The sequence below is a fragment of the Arvicola amphibius genome, chromosome 6, assembly GCF_903992535.2.
Source record: "Arvicola amphibius chromosome 6, mArvAmp1.2, whole genome shotgun sequence".
Taxonomy (NCBI): Eukaryota; Metazoa; Chordata; class Mammalia; order Rodentia; family Cricetidae; genus Arvicola; species Arvicola amphibius.
The window spans coordinates 65,444,052-65,464,586 of NC_052052.2; the positions used below are offsets into that span (position 1 = coordinate 65,444,052).

Here is a 20,535-nt window from a genome sequence, read left to right on the forward strand (position 1 = left end):
CAGGAGAAGAATGACACTGGGAAGGAAGGATAGCATCCGTGGCTGCTGAAAATATGAGTGCCGGAAACGAGAGGGTTTTACAAAGAGGAGAATCTATTACCTGTAAATTCATTCTCTAGAGTGGGTGAAGGATCAACAGCAGCACTGAGGGCTCCTTTTTTGGCTGCTTCCCTTGAAAGAAAAATTTTACAGTGGTTAAGAGAGGCTTCCTTTAAGAGTTTGTTTTGCTAAATTTTATTTTTCAATATGCCCCATAAGATAGACTGTGATTGCTTATTTAAAGATGATTTTAGAAAAATTCAAAATTTAAAAGTTTTACTATGTCTTTTTTAAGAAAGTCGTATGATCTTTCTTTGTGTTGACTGAGTACGAGTTTTCTGTTCTGTCTGGTTCTTGAAGTCATTAAGGCCCAAAGAAATCACACAGACGTCTATATTAATTCTAAACTGATTGGCCCATTAGCTCAGACTTCTTATTAACTCTTACAACTTATATTAGCCCATTATACTTGTTTATGTTAGCCACGTGGCTTGGTACCTTATTCGGCGAGGCAGTCACATCTTGCTCCTTCTGTGGATGGGTCACAACTGCAGAAAAAGTTTCCTCTTCCCAGAATTCTCGTGTTCTCGACACCCTGCCTTTATTTCCTGCCTGGTTGTCCCACCTCTACTTCCTGCCTGGCTACTGACCAATCAGCGTTTTAATAAAATATAATTGACAGGGTACAAACTATTGTCCCAAAGCATTCTTGGACTCCAGGAGTTCAGCACAGTGCTTAGCTGTGGATCTCTACATCTGCTTCCATCAGTTACTGGATAAAGGTTCTATGATGACAATTAATTAGTCATTAATCTGAGTACAGGGGCAGGGCAGTTTAGGTACCTTCCCCACTATTACTTATATTCTTAGCTGGAGTCATCCTTGTGATTTCCTGGGAGTTTCCCAAAACCATGATAATATACCCACCAAAACAGGCAACTCAAGCAAGTGAAAGCTCACTGACCCTGAACTGACAGCCGAGGAACCAGAAAAAGACCAAACTAGGCCCTCTGAATGTAGGTGACAATTGTATAGCATGGGCAGTTTGTGGGGCACTAGCAGTGGATTTATTCCTAGTATAAGAACAGGCTCTTTGAAGCCCATTCCTAAGTTCCCCCTTGCTCAGCCTAGATACAGGAGGGGAAAGATAAAAAAAAAAAAAAAAAAAAAAGGCAAAAAAGGCTTTTTAATTTTTTCTCTTCCTTCCTTCCTCCCTTTCTTTTCATTTACTCAGTGTGTGTGTGTGTGTGTGTGTGTGTGTGTGTGTGTGTGTGTGTGTGTGTAAATGCAGAGGTCAGAGGACAACTTGCAGAAGTCAGTTCTTTCCATCTATAATGTAGGTCCAGGGATTTAGCTCAAGTGATTATGTTTAGAGGCAAATGCTTTCAGAAAACTTTTAATATTATCTTGAGGACATATCTGGCCTACAATGTTAAACACTTGTGTTTTTTATTTAGATAATGAACTTTGGTGTTTATCCTCATTTTATAGATTCCATATTCTGAATCTACTTAAAAAGTAAAATTATCTTAATCCCCAAATTGTCCAGGTGCTTTCATGGTCATTGTGGACATGCAGAGGCATGGAAATCATGAGCCTCAATGCAGTTCTTATAGCTCAGGTTGAACAAGGTGATTGTCCATTTTCTTGTTTCAATTGGAGTAGACTTGTCCTTTAGTAATTCTGGACCAGTTTGGATCTAGGATCCTATCTTGAATACCCAAATCCACAGATGATCACATTCCATCTAAAATGGTGCAATGTTTGTTTATATTCACTATACATGCTTCCACATGTTTTAAATCACCTCTCAGTTATTTAGAATACTTGATTTAATACAAATTCTATGTAAGGAGTTATGCGTAAGAAATGTCGTGAATCATGCTTTCCACCATGATGATGATGGACTAAACCTCTGAACTATAAGCCAGTCTCAATTTAATGTTTTCTTTTGTGAGAGGTGCTATGGCACTGGTGTCTCATACTAAGCAATAGAAACTCTAACACACTCTGAATTCCAAGTTTCCCCATTCCTACTTTGTCTTGTCATGCATTCTAAATAATTGAGAGGTGAACAGTTTCAATATGTCATTGGCATAGCACACTTGCATGTGGAGGGATGGTCACGGGACTACAAACCACTAGCTAGTTTTCTCATGCATTTAGTAAATTCTTGTTGTGTTTTCTGTGGTGGTTCGACTGTTTAAAGTGGCCTCAGCAAAGGGAAGAAAGAAGGCTGTGAAACACCTTGGGAAAAACTGAGGTACATGATTCATCCAGACATAGGTTATTGTGTTGTTAGTCCTAAGATATATATTAATGGATTGAAAATACAAATTAAATAATGAGTGACTACACAGAAACACAAATGAAACAGAATCATGTATTTATCAGGTTTCCAGACTTTTTTTTAACAAGAGGCTTGCATGAACACAACCCTGTATTTTTCCAGGGGCAATGCTTCATCACTTGCGAATTCAGCATTCACAGTGATTTTATATAACATAACAACTGTGAACAATGGGAATTGAGAGAGAGGGAGAGTGTGAGAGAGAGAGAGAAAGAGGGAGAGGGGGTGTAAAATCAGTTTGTACACATATGAATTGTGATGAAGGAAAGCAAAGTAAGATAATAGACACATTTGTCTTAACATAAATTAAGCAACTGTAATACATATTTCAGTAGTCTATAATTGTAGTTCTATTTATTTTCAAAACAATAATTTAGAAATCCAGATTATTCTGGTGTCTATTTTCCATTGAATTGTATTTCATGTTTAAAAATACTATATAATTTACATAACAATAAATTATGGTTAGAACATATAGCCTCACAGATTGTTTTATTAGGGGTTAGTATATTCACTTTTGTCAGTAAGCAATACTATGGTTGACTTTCAGTAATGTTCCTTGGCTATTTCAAGGTTCTAGTCTGTGTTTCAGCAAACTAGAAATCTCCATAGCTTTACATCTGCACTGCAAAGACTGTATTTCAGACACCGTGGAAAGAGATGCTATTCCAGTAGAGATGATCATAGTTATTTTACCATCATAAATTGTGTATTTTAAAAATGACAAATTGGGCACAGAGCGATGGATCAGTGGTTAGGAGTACTCACTGCTCTTCCAGAGATCTTGGTTCTTTTCCCAGTGTACTCATATTGGTTCATTATCATCACTAACTCCATGTCCAGGGGATCTGATGCCCTCTTTGAGCCTCTGAGGTCACTTCACACATATGGTGCATATATATCCATGAAGACAAAACACTCACACACATAAAATAAAAAAATAAAATCTTTATTTGAAATATTAATTTTTTCTTTTTATCATATTTTCATTATCCTTAACTTAAAATATGTCTGAGATAATTATAATTGTAGATTTTCTCCTTCTATCTTTAGGAATCAGTTATCATGGTGTATCCTTCTATATTTTTAATTTAATTTTTTTCATAAGATATTTTTTAGTTAATTATTTGTCCAGCTCCAGTACAGTTTCCCTTCCCTCCTTCCTCTCCTCCAAACCCCTCCCTCCAATCTCTCCTCTTCTCCCAAATCCACTCTTTCTTTTTCTCCAGAAAAGGGACAGTCCTACCATGTATATCAACCAGGCATGGCATATCAATCTGCAGTAAGACTAGCCACCTCCTTTCCTATTAGGGCTGGACAAGGCAGCCCAATAGGAGGAAAGGGTCCCAAAAGCAAGTAGCAGAGTCGGAGACAAACCTGTTCCCCCTGTTAGGAGTTCAATGAGAAGTCCAAGCTATATAACTGTAACAAATGTGCAGAGGACCTACCTAGGTCAGTCCCATGTAAGCTCTCTGGTTGGCAGTTTATTCTTTTTGAGCCTCTATGAGCCCAGGTTAGTTGATTCTGTGAACTTTCTTGTGGTGTCCTCGACCTCTCTGGCTCCCCAATCTCTTCTTGCCCTCTTTTGTAGAATTCCTCAAGTCCTGCCTAATGTTTGGTTGTAGGACTCTGCATCTGTTTCTATAAGTTGCTGGGTGAAGCCTCCTTAATGACAATTAGGCTAGGTAACAATGTATGAATATAGCAGGATATCATTAGGAATCATTTCATTGCTATTTTTTTTTTTTTTTTTGCTAGTCATGTTTGGTTCTATCCTAGGTCTCTGGGCTGTCTAGCCTCTGGGTCCTGGTCTTCCAGGTAGTGTCAAGGGTACATTTTTTTCTCATGGTATGGGTCTCAAGCTGAATCAGTCATAGGTTGGCCACTCCCATAATTTCTGTGACACTTTTTTTTTTTGCTATATATCTTGTAGGTAGGGCAAATTGTAGGTCAAAGTTTAAGTGGTTGGGTTGGGGTCCTAATTCTTCCACTGGAAGTCTTGTTTGGTTATAGAAAATGGTGGGTTTAGGTTCTACATTTCCCAGTGCTAGGAGTCTTAGCTAGGGCCACCCTTACAGATTCCTGGGAGTTTCTTCTATTGCATGAATTTTCTAAATTCTCTCAGATATGTCTCCTGATTCCAGTTGTCTCTCCCTGTACTCTCTGCCTCTATCCTCCCCCAACCTGATCCCTCCTGTTTCCATGCCCACCCCCATGGAGACCCCTCCCCATCCACCTGTAGTATCTAGTCTATTTCCCCTGCACAATGAGATCCATGTGTTTCCCCTTGAGCATTCCTTGTTACTTAACTTCTACAGGTCTGTGGTTTGTATCATGATTCTCCTTTACTTTACAGCTGATATCTTCTTATAAGTAAATATATATCATGCTTGTCTTTCTTGTTTGGGGTTACCACACTCAGGATGATTTTTTTTCTCGTTCGATACATTTGTCAACAAATTTTATGGTGTCATTGTTTTTAACAGATGAGTGATATTCCTTTGTGTAAACATACATGTTCTTTATCCGTTCTTCACTTGATGAACATCTAGATTGTTTCCAGTTTCTGGCTATTATGAATGAAGCTGCTGCTATAAACATAGTTGAGCAAGTGTTCTTGTAGTATGATAAAATGCCCTTTGGCTATAAGCCCAGGAGTGGTATAAATGGGTCTTGAGGTAGGTCAATTCCCATTTTTCTGAGAAACTGCAATATTGATTTCCAAAGTGGTTGTACTGGTTTGCACTTCCACCAGCAATGGAGGAGTGATCCTCTTGTTCCAAGCTCTCACCAGCATGAGCTGTCACTTGTGATTTTGATCTTAGACATTCTACAGGTGTAAGATGGAATCTCAGAGTGACCCATTTTTTAAACTTTTTAATTATCTTTGTGTCTTTCACATCATGCATCTAAAACCCATTCCTTTTCCTGTCCCTTCGTGTCTGTCATCTGCCCTTGCAGCAACCCCCACATAGAATACAATTTAAGTAATCCTCCTGGATATTGGAAGTAGACACGATCGCCAGGCAAAAATTGGGAACTTGATGGTGGGGTGAGACGGGGCCAAAGGAAGATGGGGAGAGAAAAGCGTGAAGGGGAGAATGGGGAGAGCTTGGAGGAATGGGATGCTTGTGATACAGGAAGGGTGGATATGGGAGCAGGGAAGCATATACCTTAATTAAGGGAGCCATCTGAGGGTTGTCAAGAGACTTGAATCTAGAGGGGTTCCCGGGCTTCCAGGGAGATGCCCCCAGCCAGTTCCTTAGGTAGCTGAGGAGAGGGAGCCCGAAAAGGCCAGTTCCTACAGCCATACTGATGAATTTCTTGCATATCACCATAAAACCTCCACCTGGTGATAGATAAAGAAAATGACTGAGCCCCACACTGGAGCACTGGACTGAGCTCCCAAGGTCCTGATGCGGAGCAGAAGGAGGGCGAACATGAGAAAGAAAGTCAGGACCATGAGGGGTGCGTTCACCCATGGAGATGGTGGGACAGAACTAACGGGAGATCACCAACTCCAGTTGGATTGGGACTGATGGAACATGCCACCAAACCGGACTCTCTGAATGTGGCCGACGGTGGGGGCTGACTGAGAAGCCAAGGAAAATGGCGCTGGGCTTTGATTCTTCTGCATGGAGTGGGAGCCTTCTCGGCTTGGTTGATCACCTTCCTGGACTTGGGGGGAGCTGGGAGGACCTTGGTCTTAACATAGAGTAGGGAACCCTGATGGCTCCTTGGCCTGGAGAGGGAGGGGGGTATGGGTGGAGGGAAGGGGAGGGAATGGGAAGGAGGAGGGGAGGAGATGGAAATTTTTAAATATAAAAAAAAAATGAAAAAAAAAGAATACAATTTAAGAGAAAAAAGAAAGGAAAAACGGCAGAATCTCATCATGGAAGTTATAGTGTGACACAGTAGGTCATGCAGTAAACCCTTTTGTCCTTATTTATTTACCTGCAGATGTTCATTGGGAAGAGTCATTGTTCTGCTTCCAGGCCTCTGGTTTCTGCTACACTGTAGAGGCTGGACCCTCACTCGAACTCCTCTTGGATATCTCGTTGTGGCCCTGTGTCATGGAGATCCTGCAGCTTTGTCTGTAGGACTAGCCTCTTCCCATGCTTTAGCAAATCATAGGTGGAGTGGGTGTTGGGGTGGGCCAACTCATAATCCTGATTTGGGGCTTGGGTAGTTGCAGGGTTGGTCAGCTTGTCTCATCCTCACTACCACGGTGAGCTCCCTATTTCAGCCCTGGCTAGTTCACCCTTTGCAATAATGAGTCAGGGGTGGGGACCGTTCTACTTTCTTGCCTTCAGGGTTGACTCTTCCACACCTGGGCCATCTATTGTGTTACCCTGGTAAGGTGCAAGGGCCACTTTCCTGAGTGCTTTCAGCTGGTGAGAGGCAGGAACAGCTCTCCTGCTCTTATGGCTTCAGGGTCATCTCTCCCACCTGCCACAGGTAGGTAGGGGGACAATGAGATGAAATCTCTTCTCTGCCTACACTGTCTAATGGCAGAATGAGAGTGGGTCTCACATGCCCATGATTTCACGTAGTTCACCCACACCCCTCTCAATGAGGCCAACTCTGCTGTGCTGCCCAGGCAAGGTGCAGGGCCCACTTTGCTGAGTGATGTAGTTGATAAGCGGAGGGTCAGCTCCCTTACCCACCATGGGTGGCAGGGGTAAAGGGGTAAGAACATCTTTCCCTCACCCTTACCAAAACAGGGCAGATGAGGGGGGCTTTGGCCAGCTCACCCACCTTCACACCTTCAGGACCAGCTCACTCCCTTACCTCCGCCAACAGCGTCAGCTCTAATGTGCTGCTCAGGTAAGGGGCAGGGCCCACTTTCCTGAGTGTTATAGGGAGAGGGTCAGCTCCCTATCTGTTGCAGGTGGTGAGGGATGAGGGGTAAAGGGATACATCTCCCCCCCCCAACTCCATTGCTGATAGATGGGTATTTGGGGCAGTTATCCCATGCTCACAACTTTGGGGTTGGCTCATCCACACCTCTGTCAGTGAGTTGGCTCTAATGTACTATCCAAGTGAGGTACAGGGCCTGTTCTCCTTGGTACTGAAGCTGGTAGTGGCAGGGATCTCTCTCCTGCTCTTATAACCTTAGAGCCAGATCTCCCACTTGCCTCAGGCATAGAGGGGTTGGAGTGGGAGGGCATCCCTATCCCTCCCATGCCCAAGTTGCCATGCAGTAGATGAGGGTTGGGGCCATATTTTTCATGCTCATATTCTCAGGAGGACTTACCCCTGATCCAGTTAACAGGGTCCACTAAATTGTGCTTCCCAGATGAGATACAGAGCCCACTTTCCCAACTGTTGCAGCTGGTAAAGGGGTTAGCAGGCTCCGTTGCCAGCTGGAGGTCATAGGGTTGAGGAGGGAGGACATCTTTTCCTGGCTCCCACCACCATGCCACAGACGAGGGAGATGGTGCCAGCTATGCCCATCTCACACCCACAGGGCTGAATCACCCACACTCTATCGTACTCAGGCAAGGTGCAGGACCTGTTTTCCTGAGAGCTGCAGTACGTGAGGGGTTGGTTCAAGTCCAAGGGTGAATCAAGGAGGGCATCTTTTCTTCACCCATGTCATCACATGACATACAAGGGGCTCATGACCTGCTGTCTCATTCTCATGCTCTCAGGGCCAGCTTGCCCATGCCCCTGCCAACAGGGTCAGCTCTGTAGTGATGCCTAGGGAAAGTGGAGGACCCTTTTTCCTGAGTGTTTCAGCTGGTGAGGGGCAGGGCTAATTCTGGACAGCCCTATACTCTCAAACCTTGGAGGTATCAGGAGCCCACGGATATCACCACAGTCCTAGGCTGCATCAGAGCAATGAACTCAGACTTGGGCCCCATCAACAGCCTAGGCCCAGATATCACCGTGGCTGTGGGTGGCAAATGAACCACCCGCTTCAGTCCATTCCCCACTTCTTTCACCACTTCAGATATACCTCTGTACACAGGACAAGAATATTCTCTCTCTGTCTCTCTCTCTCCCTCCCTCCCTCCCTCCCTCCCTCCCTCCCTCCCTCCCTCCCTCCCTCCCTCCCTCCCTCTCTCTCTCTCTCTCTCTCTCTCTCTCTCTCTCTCTCTCTCTCTCTCTCTCCTACACTACACTGTATATTTCCTTACCATACCAGTGTTGGTCTGCCTGGACCTGCAAAGTGCCAGGTGGTCGATGTTTTCTCCTTGGAGCCCGGGGTAGACCACCCTAGGCATGTATGTGGGTCTCTTTGTACTGCTCCATCCTCATCCCAAAATGATTGTAACAGTGCCCAATTGCCTGGTGCTAGGCAGGAGCTGCTGGAGTCGTCCTCTCGTGGGTCAGTTGATTTTGTATTGTTCTCTTCGCTTTTATTTATTGATTTCAGCCCTCAGTTTGATTATTTCCTGCCTTCTACTCCTTTTGGGTGTTTTTTGTTGTTGTTCTAGAGCTTTCAAGTGTGCTGTTAAGTATCTAATATGCGATCTCTTTAATTTCTTCATGTAGGCACTCAGTGCTATGAACTTACCCCTCAGCAGTGTTTCATTGTGTCCCATGGGTTTGGGTATGTTGTGCATTCATTTTCATTGAGTTCTAGGAAGTCTTTGATGCTTTCTTGATTTCTTCCTTGATGTAGTCATTATTTAGTAGAGAATTATTCAGTTTCCATGAATTTGTAGGCTTTCTGTTGTTCTCTTGCTGTTGAAATCTAGCTTTAATCCATAATAGTCTGATAAGGTAGAGGTGTTATTTCAGTTTTCTTGTATCTGTACAGACTTGCTTTGTGATGGAGTATATGGTCAATTTTGGAGAAAGTTCCACAAGGTGCTGAAAACAGGTGTATTCTTTTGTGTTTGGGTGAAATGTTTTGTAGATATCTGTCCATTTGAGTCATAATGACTGTTAGTCCCATTTTTTCTCTGTCTAGTTTTTGTCTGAATGATCTTTGGTGAGAGCAGGGTATTGAAGTCTCCCACAATTAATGTGTGTCGGTTGGTGTGTGATTTAAGTTTTAGTAGTGTTTCTTTTACAAATGCGGGTGCCCTTGTATTTGGGGCATAGATGCTAAGAATTACAATGTCCTGTTGGTGTATTTTTTCTTTGATGAATATGAAATGTCCTTCTCCATCTCTTTGATTAATTATGGTTGGAAGTTTGCTTCTTAGGTCCATTTGCTTGAAAAAATTTTTTTCCAACCCTTTTCTCTGAGGTAATATCTGTCTTTGAAGTTGAGGTGTGTTTCTTGTATGCAGTAGAAGAATGGATCATTGTGTTTTTGTGTCCATTATGTTACCTGCTATTTTTCATCTTTCTTTCTTTTTTTTTTTTTTTTGGTTTTTCGAGACAGGGTTTCCCTGTAGTTTCTAGAGCCTGTCCTGGAACTAGCTCTGGTAGACCAGGCTGGCCTTGAACTCAGAGATCCGCCTGCCTTTGCCTCCCGAGTGCTGGGATTAAAGGCGTGCACCACCACCGCCCGGCTTTTCATCTTTCTTTTGGGTAGTTGAGTCCATTGATATTGAGAGATATTAATGATCAAGGATTGTGAATTCCTGTTATCTTGTAGTTGCTGTTGATGGTTGTGTGTGTGTGTGTGTGTGTGTGTGTGTTTGTGTGTGTGTGTGTTTCCCTTCTCGGGCTTTGCTGATTTGACACATTCTATTTACTGTGTTTCTATAGGTGTAATTAACCTACTTGGATTGGAGTTTTTCTTGTACCTTTTGTTGTGCTGGATTTGTGGATAGATATTAATTTAATTTACTTCATCATGAACTATCTTGTTTTCTCCATCTGTGGTGATTGAAAATTTTTCAGGGTATAGTAGTCTGGCCTGACATCCATGGTCTCTTAGTGTCTGAAAGGCATCTGTCCAGGCCTCTCTGCTTTTAAAGTCCCCATTGAGAAGTTAGGTATAATTCAAACCTATATGTCTTTATATGTTTCTTGGCAAATGTCTCCCTCTCCTAACAACCTATCTCTCCCGTTTCCTTTATATTACTTTACTTTTTTTACTTAACCTCTTTATGAAGTTATGTTTTTATTATTTTTCTTTGGTATTTTGTTCTCAAAAACACTTCAGTCTGAATTTTTCCTAGCTAGTACAGTCAGATCTGAAGAGCAAAGGAGAAGGAAATGGTATAGATTTGAGTGGACTGTACAAACAGGACATAGATAGAGATGCTTCCTGCTTCTAGATTTTTGGCAGCTTAGTTAGGTTTTTAAAATACAGCTTATTTTAGTAATTAATGTGTAAATTGCCTTCTTGGTTTTTCTAAAATGGTTATTTTTTGTATACATGCAAATAAACCTATTTGTTTTTAATCTTTATTTCTGTTTTTCTAATGCTTTTTGTACTAATTTCTTTTTTTAATATTTTATATTAAAACATTAAATATAAAAAACATTCAAACATGTTTTGCCATGGGTGTTAGGTTTCCCAGAACTGGAATTATAAACAGTTGTGAGCTGCCATGGGGGTACTGGGAATTGAAACCGGTTTTCTAGAAGAGCAATAAGCACTCTTAAGCACTTAGTCATCTCTTCAGCCCCCCAATGATATCTCTTATAATTATATTTTCATCCTCTCAGTTAAAATGATCAACATAAATACCGTGTAATAAATTCACCTGGGATATCAACTAGTATATATTATGTCTCTGTAGAAAATACTCATTTTTATCCAATACTCCAAGTTCTGTAATTAAAGGCGTGTGCCACCACTACCCAATTTTTTTCTAATTTTCTACAGAAAAATTTCCCCTTTAAATGGTAGGCCCGTCAAAATGAATATCACCAGGTCAATGATGGTTTGGGGGGAGAACTAAGTGTTGAACACTGTCATGTGATTCTTGGTGATAGTCTATGTTGAAATTTGTTCTTTTCTAGCCATTTTAGCTTGGCCTAGAGTTAGAGCATGCCTAGCCACTGCTAAGTTTAAGGGTCAGGTCTCCTTTTGTCCCTTTGTAGACTCTTTACCTGTGCTCCTTATGCTACTATTGATAGATTACAGTCAAATGGATCTTATTAATGCCTGACCAAAGAGTTTTTGTAGTACTGGGGAGAAAGAAACTGTGTCTTGTTTCCAATCATACTATTTCTTGAATTTCACTTCTTTGTTGTTGCTGTTACCTACTAGTGCGTTAGGAGAAAATAAATAAGAAATCAAATGTTCCCATACAATTTTACTTTAAATTACCATGCAATATTGTATTTATTAAGTATATATTAGTTGGAAGGTGCTGTACTAAGTGAACAACAAACCAAAAAACCAAAATGGATTGCTGATAGTCTAAAAGGTGGCTTAACTTATGATGTTCTGGAGAGAAGAAATTCTTGTCTAAACCACAGACCAGACTGGAGCACGGAAGGCATGAGCAGAATGGTACAAAGCCCCGAGACAGTCAAGAACATTTTTGTTATTGGACAGATCCAAAGGAGGAATGAATGATTAATGCCCTGACGTAGTGTGTCCTGGAAACTTCTGCATCCTGGAGGCTCCAGACAAGGATTAAATATGCATATTTCAAGCAGCAGAGAATTGGCTCAGTGCCTAATGAGGCTGAAGGAGATTTTACAACAATTCCAATGTGGGTTTTCTTATAAACTAGAAAGGAGGAAGATCAGTATTAACCCTCATGTTTACTTATCTAAAGGGGATACCAGTCATCATTGTGCTCTATCAATTTGATACGCTTGTCAATTTAATTGTTGACCTGTGGGCTTGCTCATTGTGAAGTAGAATGGGAAGACAGAAAACTGAATAGTATATGAGAAGGGAAAGGAGTTAAAGAGTCTGATTGATGGCTCTTGCAAGTCAAGAATCAAGGAATTCTCCCATAATTAACAAGACTTGCTATAAAGGTGTCTGGCAGAGAAAGAATATTCCTTTTATACAGAGAGGTTTCGAATAATGTTAAAGTAGTGGTGAATCATGTAGAATAATTTTCTATAAGGTGTAACCCAACAATTTTATAGGAATCTCATAAGAAATTCCACCATAAAAGGGAACCCTTGACTCCTGTGTAACACTTATGACTCATGTTTCTTTTCTTATCAGATTACTATCTTTTCCAAGGTATCTTTTGATCCACTGTGTAATCTCATTTGTCAGAGAGAGAGGAAGAGAGAGGAAGAGAGAATAAAAATGAATGCAAGGTTTTTTTTAAAAGTAACCATTCAAGGTGTAACTTGAGAACCATTAAAATGTTGTATACGGCCACCACTAAGATATGTAATCATGGCTTTCTCTCTCCCCTCGCCACCCCATTTTTTAACCAGGGAAGTGTGTGAGTGCAGTCCCCCACTACCACAAATTATGCAGTTTAGTTTCCACATTTGGGGAAATTGCAGGGGTCAACACATCTGGAGTGCAATGGATAAGCCTCCCCCTGGGAAAACCATCTCTGTGATCATGGCATCTCCCCTGCCAGGTTACATATTGGCTTTCTATTGAGAAGCCCATATGCACCACTTTGTGAGTCTTATTGCTTTTCTGAGTGTTTCTCTCTCTACTAACTCCTATGCTTACATCTGTTAAATTATTTCTAATCAACTCCAACTCAGCTTCAAATCGATTTGTTCAGAAATTCTTTCCTGTGGTGTAATCAAGAATCCTCTCTTCACCTGTGTTAAGGTTGCTGAAAAGAGGCTGGAGAACATAGCAGGATGGGGGTGTGTCTGCAGTCCCCACCCTACAGTCACAACTCTCTCCCTCTGTATTCCCACATCATTATCATCATCACCTTAACCCAAGAACTTAACAAACACCAATCATATTGTTTCAATTTATCCAGGGCGCAATATTGAGGATGCTTCAATTTTTCTTTTAGGCACTGACTTGGAAGCATTCCACAAAGTGGGTCTGTGGTACCAGAGCAAAAATAAAGGCAGGAAAGTCAACAAACCCAACAACACCTGAATGGCCAAGATAGTTAGTTACCTTAGAAACCCAGTTTCAGAAGCAAAGACTATACAACTCCACAGGGCAGTGGACCTTTACTCTGGCTACTTTCTGCAGTGGATAACTAGCTATTCCCAAATTGCTTCTTTGTGTTCAGCAAAGTGTTCAACAGTCTTACATGCCTAGCAACTTCTGACTGTTAATTGTGCTACCTAATTCTGTTTCTCTCTTCATACCCTGTCATCAATGTGGCTCTATCGAGGATGGCCTCTAGTTATCTTTTTAGCTGTGGTAGCATCAGATTTCCCTTTCCTTATTGTACTGTCAGGAAAGGATGAGAACTTCAGGCTTGGGGAATCATTTTATTAGAACATGAAAATTTTAATTTCTGTTATAATTGGGATATAAGTAGTAGATCCATTTGTCTGGATTCTTCATTTTCTCAGGTAAATTTGGGCTGATTTTAAGGAATCATGTCAATTGCTTCTGGCCAGCAATAAAAGTAGAGTCTGTCTTTATTTATTTTTTAAGGGCTTACTGATTTTTACCATCTTCATCAAACTCTTTTGATTTTTCTGTTTTTTGTTTGTTTTTTGAGATGGAGTTTGTCTGAGTAGCACTAGCTGTCCTTGAACTCACATTGTAGACTAGTCTTGCCTAGAGGTATTTTTAAGTGAGTACAGAAACTGTCAACATTCTTCACTTCCTATTAACTGCCACTTTCACCACTGGTAACAAAGCAACCTCTTAAAGTAAAGGCCTGGGTGGCTTTACTCTTAATGGAATGTTTTATTCTATGGAGTCCATTCTATTTGCCAAAATAGTATCATTTCATTTATTCTTCATGGTAAATTGCTGAGGTAGATCCTCTCTTTAATTCTGTGTCATCTGTTCAAAAAACTAAGTCTTATGGAGGTTCAAGAGCTTGTCAAAGGTCACTGGGCTAGGCGGTAAGGGTGTGAATGCAGACTTCAAGGCTCTGCAGCCAGGGTTTCACACTACTACATTTTTATATTCTACCACTTCACCTTTTTAGGTTCTTGGCAAATTCATCAAATCCCAGCATTCACACATGATTATTAAGCGTAAAAGCTGTGTAAACATTAACCTGATTACGAACCTCTTCACAGGTGGGCAATTCTGAAGCACATTTTGGAGGAATAAATGCTTCCAAGGCTGGTCTGTATTTTGCTCGCTAGTCCTTCATTTTTCCTTATCACCCAGATCCAAATGATTAACCTGAAGTCAAAAGTCCTTCCTTGAAGCTTGTCCTCAGTCTCTGGGCTGGCTCAGATTCAAAGCTCCCCAGGGCCGCCTACAGCTAACAGATGGCTATCTTCCTTCTGACTTGGCTGCACTGGGTCTGGCCACCATATTTAGGATTTTTGAAGCAAATGAAAAATATGTTTTCCTTCTTCTAAGTACCCAGAGACCCTGAAAAATTTTCTAGTTAACTTTTAAGAAATGGGGAGAGAGAGAAAGAGTAAGAGAGAGAAGAGAGAGAGAGGAGGGAGAGGATATTTTAAAGCACATCATTCTACACAGTATATTTAAATCCTTCTGTGGAATTTCCCCACCAAACTGAAGAAGTGGTTATTTCAACATGATTTATTTCCTGTGTTCTAAAAGTATTTGAGAATGGAATAATAAATGATCAACATTTATATGTAATATTATTTTAATCCACTTAATGGGTTATGCTTTCAACTTACCAATGCCTTCAGATTTTACAACTTAGTTCCTTAACATATTTTGTTACTATTTTATTTGATGTATATGGGTGTTTTCTTGTGTTTATTCTGTTACCACATGAATGCCTTGTGCTCATGGTGACCAGAAGAGGGTACTGGATCTTAGGAATTGGAATTCCATGAGGTTTTTCTAGCCTGCAATGTGGGTATTGGTTGTTGAACCCAGGTCCTCTGGATAACAGCCGTGTGAGGCACTTCACCAGACCAAACAGTTAGTTTCTAAAAGTATTCATACTTCACACATGTCCTGGTACATCTTAGACAAAAATTAAATAAAGCAATAGCTTTATATAGTACTCCCGAAAAGATTAGATTTTGTTATGTATGACAGCAGTTCTTAGAAATGAAAGTGAGGGCTGGGATGATGAATCTGTCAGTATATTACTTGCTGCACTATCCTTGGTCCTAAATTAGGATCTGCAGACATCATGGAGGAAGCTGGGTTTGACAGAACTTGCCTACAACTCCATAGCTGGAGAACCAGAGACAAATGAATTCCTGGGGCTTGCTGGCCTGCCAGTGAACTTACAGATCAGTAGAGACTCTGACTCAAACAATACAACTAAAATATTAGTTGAGAAAAACCACCTAACATTAGTTTCTAGTCTCCACATTCACCTGCACACACACACAAATGTCCAATTGTACATGTATACACACACACACACACACACACACACACACACACACACACTCACAAACACCCAAAGAAAAGATGATGTTTATAATAGACGTGATTCTGTGGAAAACATTTGTTCTTGGCAGAGGAAACAATGAAGAAAGAACTAGGAAAAAATTTCAGCTATAATATAAAGTTCCATGTACTGTGCACCCTCTAAGCCTGGCCCCGTGTTATGAGATTGTGTATATCACACAGGTGCTGCCTGCGTCAGAATATCTGAGGTCAGGGCCTTGAGCTCCTCATTTAGGAGAAAGATTATAAAATTATGCATAGAAGTAAATATTTACTTAGAATGAGTAAATAATTTGCCATACTTTAGAGATTTAATCAGCCTTCAAATATAACAAACTTCATAAAACCCAGGAAATGCTGTTTTTTAAATTAATTCTTTGAAATCTAAACAACAAAGAGAACCCTAGGAGAGACATGCATGGATCTAAACAGGAAAGTGAAAAAGACAAGATCTCCTGAGTAAATTGGGAGAGTGGGGTTCACAGGAGAGGGTATAAGCTGAGAAGGGAGGGAGGGAGAGAGGGGAGCAGAGAAAAATATATAACACAATAATAGCAATAAAAAAGAACATAAAAGTTAACTCTTTGACACATTTGTTTCCTTTATCCTTTTTCTGGGCATGAGGCCCTGATAGTCTTTTCATTTGAAATTATGTAGTGAACGTGGGTACATACCTAGAATGGGTCTTTAGGCAGGGTATGTTATTTTTTTCTCATTTTTATTAAAGATTTCCATTTCCTCCCCTCCTCCTCCCCCTTCCCTCCCGTCCCTTCCACCCATACCCCCACTCCCTCTCTCTCCAGGCCAAAGAGCCATCAGGGTTCCCTTCACTATGTTAAGTCCAAGGTCCTCCCAACACCCCCTAAGTCGAGGAAGGTGAGCAACCAAACTGACAAGGCTCACAGTGAGCCCGTCCATGCTGAAGAGTCCAAGCCCATCGCCGTTGTCCTTGGTTTCTCAGTCCTCCTCCACCGTCAGCCACATTCAGAGAGTCCGGTTTGGTCGCCTGTTCCATCAGTCCCATTCCAACTGGACTTGATGGTCTCCCGTTAGTTCTGTCCTACCGTCTCAATGGGTGAATGCACCCCTCACGGTCCTGACTTCCTTGCTCATCATCTCCCTCCTTTTGCTCCTCATCAGGACCTTGGGAGCTCAGTCCAGTGGTCCAATGTGGGGCTCTGTCATTTTCTCCATCCAACGCCAGGTGAAGGTTCTATGGTGATATGCAAGATATTCATGAGTATGGCAATAGGATCTGGACATTTCTAGCTCCCTCTCCTCAGCTGCCCAAGGAACTAGCTGGGGGCATCTTCCTGGACACCTGGGAACCCCTCTAGAGTCAAGTCTCTGCCAACCCTAGAATGGCTCCCTTAATAAAGATATATAATTCCTTGTTCCCATATCCACCCTTCCTATATCCCAACCATCCTATTCCCCCAAGCTCTCCCCATCCTCCACTTCACACTTTTCTCTTCCCATCCCCCTATCCCCCCATCCCACCCCACCCCCAAATACCCATTTATTTTGTCCGGCAATCTTGTCTACTTCCAATATCCAGGAGGATAACTATATGTTATTTTGATATACTGGGTTTATAAATAAATCGAGGGATCCTCAAGGAACAGGGTGACTGTGTTATTGATTTTTCAGTGCCTAGAAGAGTAACTGACATTGAAAATCACTAAACATGTTTGTTGAGTAGAGGAATAATTAAGTGGTGGGTAGGGTTTCATTAAAAGATAATCTGGTTTAGCGAAGAAATCACAACTTGTAATGCTGCTGAAAATGCTGCCCGGGTCCCTCTCTTGTTCAAAGTGTTTGAATGCAGAGGGAATTTTAATGGCATTACCTCCTTCATCCTCAGCTCCCTCTACCCCTCATCAGTCAGTACTTGGTGGTTAAGCCAGCCCCTGACCTAGATGTGCTATGTGGCTCTGTATTACTCTTTTATGGATGATGAGAATAAATAATGTGTACAAGGTTCTGGCCTTTCGCAAGGTGATTTGGCTGAAAAAGTGCTGTAGAACACTCTATTCTCATGACACCTATTCCAATCTCGGCACCAGAATGACCTCCTCGCATCAGCTGAGTGGTCTCTCCAAATGAACATTTGCATGTGTTTTCACCAAACCCTTGCAGAATCGATTCCTGCAATGCACAACATGAAGGAAAATAAAAAGAAAAATGCATTTCATAAGATAAAGCAGCCTCTTTTCCCCTTTAAATAAAATGAGCTGGGAAGAGGCAGAGAACTTTTATGATTCAGTAATGGCCAAGATATGATGCTCTTCAGCTCACAAATCAAAGAGCCCCAAGCTGCAAAAGCTTCAATTTTGAAGAGAACAGCTCAGGGCCAGGGAAATGTCATCCTTTTTATAGGTTCAACAAAATTCTTCTGTTTTTCATCTTGCAACACGGGCATTAGATCAGCTCTTCAAGTCCCTGGGATGTCTGGAATACTGACTTGTAGGCACTTTCTAAAACATAGGGTCAAGTGCGAATAAATGCTACAGAAAAAAGGAGAAAGTAACACAGGAGAGAGACCCAAAATGGCTGAGGAGAATCCTGACTGAACGCATGTCATGAGGAGATTTTAGAGTCACATAAATGCCCCCCAGAGCTTATCACCACGTGCCTTCACACTAATGAGAGGGACTGACTTAGAACACAGTAGGGGAGAGGAGATCATCATGGGACAGTCCTCTTGTGCCAACATTTAAAATGGAGACTGGAGATAAACGGGCTGTAAGGATCTATTATTGAGAACAAAGTACTTCAAAGAGGAAAAAAAACCTTTGAACTCTGCAAAACTTATTAGCTGCAATGTTTCTGATTCTTATGATGACACTTGACAGTCTGATAGACCATAAGAACATTTACAGAGCTCTCTTTTATTAGCTAATGGATTTAGGATGCTAGAACAATTCTTCTTCTTCTTCTTCATATTTTCACTGTGAAGCTTTATTATTCCATTTCAAAATAAAACTTAACACAACTACTTACTACTTAGGAAAGAAGTGTTGTAATATCTGATCCTTAGTCATTCATGAAGACAGATAACACTGTGATTGAACTGTTTATGAATTTACTCATGTAACAAACACTGTGAAGGTTATTCAATGGCCATTTAATATATTTTGCTGTACCATCTCCAAATCAATAAATTAAGATTCTGATTTCTATATACAATAGACAGACTTAGATTATAAAACTGTCATCTCTTTCTTTCTTTCTTTCTTTCTTTCTTTCTTTCTTTCTTTCTTTCTTTCTTTTCTGTTTTTTTTTTTTTTGAGGCAGGGTTTCTTTGTTGCTTTGGGGCTGTCTTGTACCAGCTCTTATAGAACAGGCTGTCCTTGAACTCACAAAGATCTGCCTGCCTCTGTCATCTGAGTGCTGGGATTAAAAGCTTGTGCCACTACTGCCCAGATAAAACTGTCATATTTCTATACCCATATGCATGTTGGCAGAAGAAAGCTAATAAAGAGTGAAATATAGCTAGGAATGGTGGTATATGACTTTAATTCCAGTACTCAGTAGGCAGAAACAGGTGCATCTTTATGAGATCTCTACACAGCAAGTTCAATGCCTTCCAGGATTCCATAGTGAGTGCCTGTGTTAAAAATGACAAAAACAATAATAACAGAAAAAGAATAAAATTTAATCTCATATAATACAATTTAATCAAGAAAGTACAACTAAGAAATATTTGTGACTACCAGCTCAGAGTTCTGGTGATCCACAAGTTAGTCCATAATGGACTAGAGATTGTGACTTTTCTTTGTCTTGATGAGGCCCTTCTTGTGAAATAAACAAAACACAGAGTCCTTTTAACTACAGAGAAAAAAAATACTCAGATCATGTCAGAGGGACAATCAGAGGGTCTTAATGTCAAAGGAAGTAGGAAATGATAGTGGAATGTCAAGGTATGTCTAGAATTTATTCTGTGAATTTTGAACTTTTATAGAGACCTTTTAGGTAAGAATAATTTGTGAATAAAGTAAAATTTTAGAAGAATTTATTTAGTTATTAGAATATTTTAAGCAGTAGTTGCTACCTAAGCTGAGAATGAATAGAATTAAAAGTTAATTAGGATGTTTCCAGAACTCTTAATTTCCCAGGTTTTATAATGCGCTGAAAAGTGTTCAGGTGAATAAATGACAGCATGATTAACATTTTACAGTTTGGTAGATACCACTTAACTGTTCCTCTGACCAAAAGAACATTGAAATTTTCTCTATCGATGATTCACTTTGGAGATATGTCAGGCCTAAACTCTCTTTTAGCTAGCAGCACTTTTAAGACATTTATCAAGACAAGCTTATCGGAATATCTCATGTTTAAAGTTCAATAACACCTAGCACAAACCGCTGAGCTCCTTTTTCTAGGTTAAGAGGTTTAAGGGTAAAGGAGAGAAAGAGAATGAGAGGTGGGTGTGGAGAGATTTGGAGGGAAGAAGACAGAGGGAGAGGGATAGAGGGAGAGAGAGAGTATGAATCTTAAGTCATAAAACTTGTGTGTGTCAATTACATTGACAATTTTCCTTGACCTGTTATACTCAGCAACACCTGGAAGTAAAGAGAAAAGTGAATTAACTTTTTCCCTTGTACAAAACATCCTCCTGCCCATCATCCTAAGCGTTCACCACTCAGGAGCTAAATCTAGTTGATCATCACAGATACCTGTGATAATAAATCTACTTAAAACTACAGCTTTGCCAATATCCAACTTTAATTTTAACCTTATTACCAAATTCATGTCCTCATGGTCTCCCATTCAGCAACATGGAAACTAAAATATTACATATGAAATG

General features: G+C 40.7%; 1 non-coding gene across 1 annotated transcript; it reads right to left on the reverse strand.

Annotated features, from left to right (window-relative positions):
• Window positions 1-12,655: 12,655 nt before the first annotated feature.
• On the reverse strand, window positions 12,656-12,819 carry LOC119818092. Its single transcript, XR_005286007.1, has one exon. It is a non-coding gene; the product is annotated as a U1 spliceosomal RNA (small nuclear RNA).
• Between the last annotated feature and the right edge of the window lie 7,716 nt (window positions 12,820-20,535).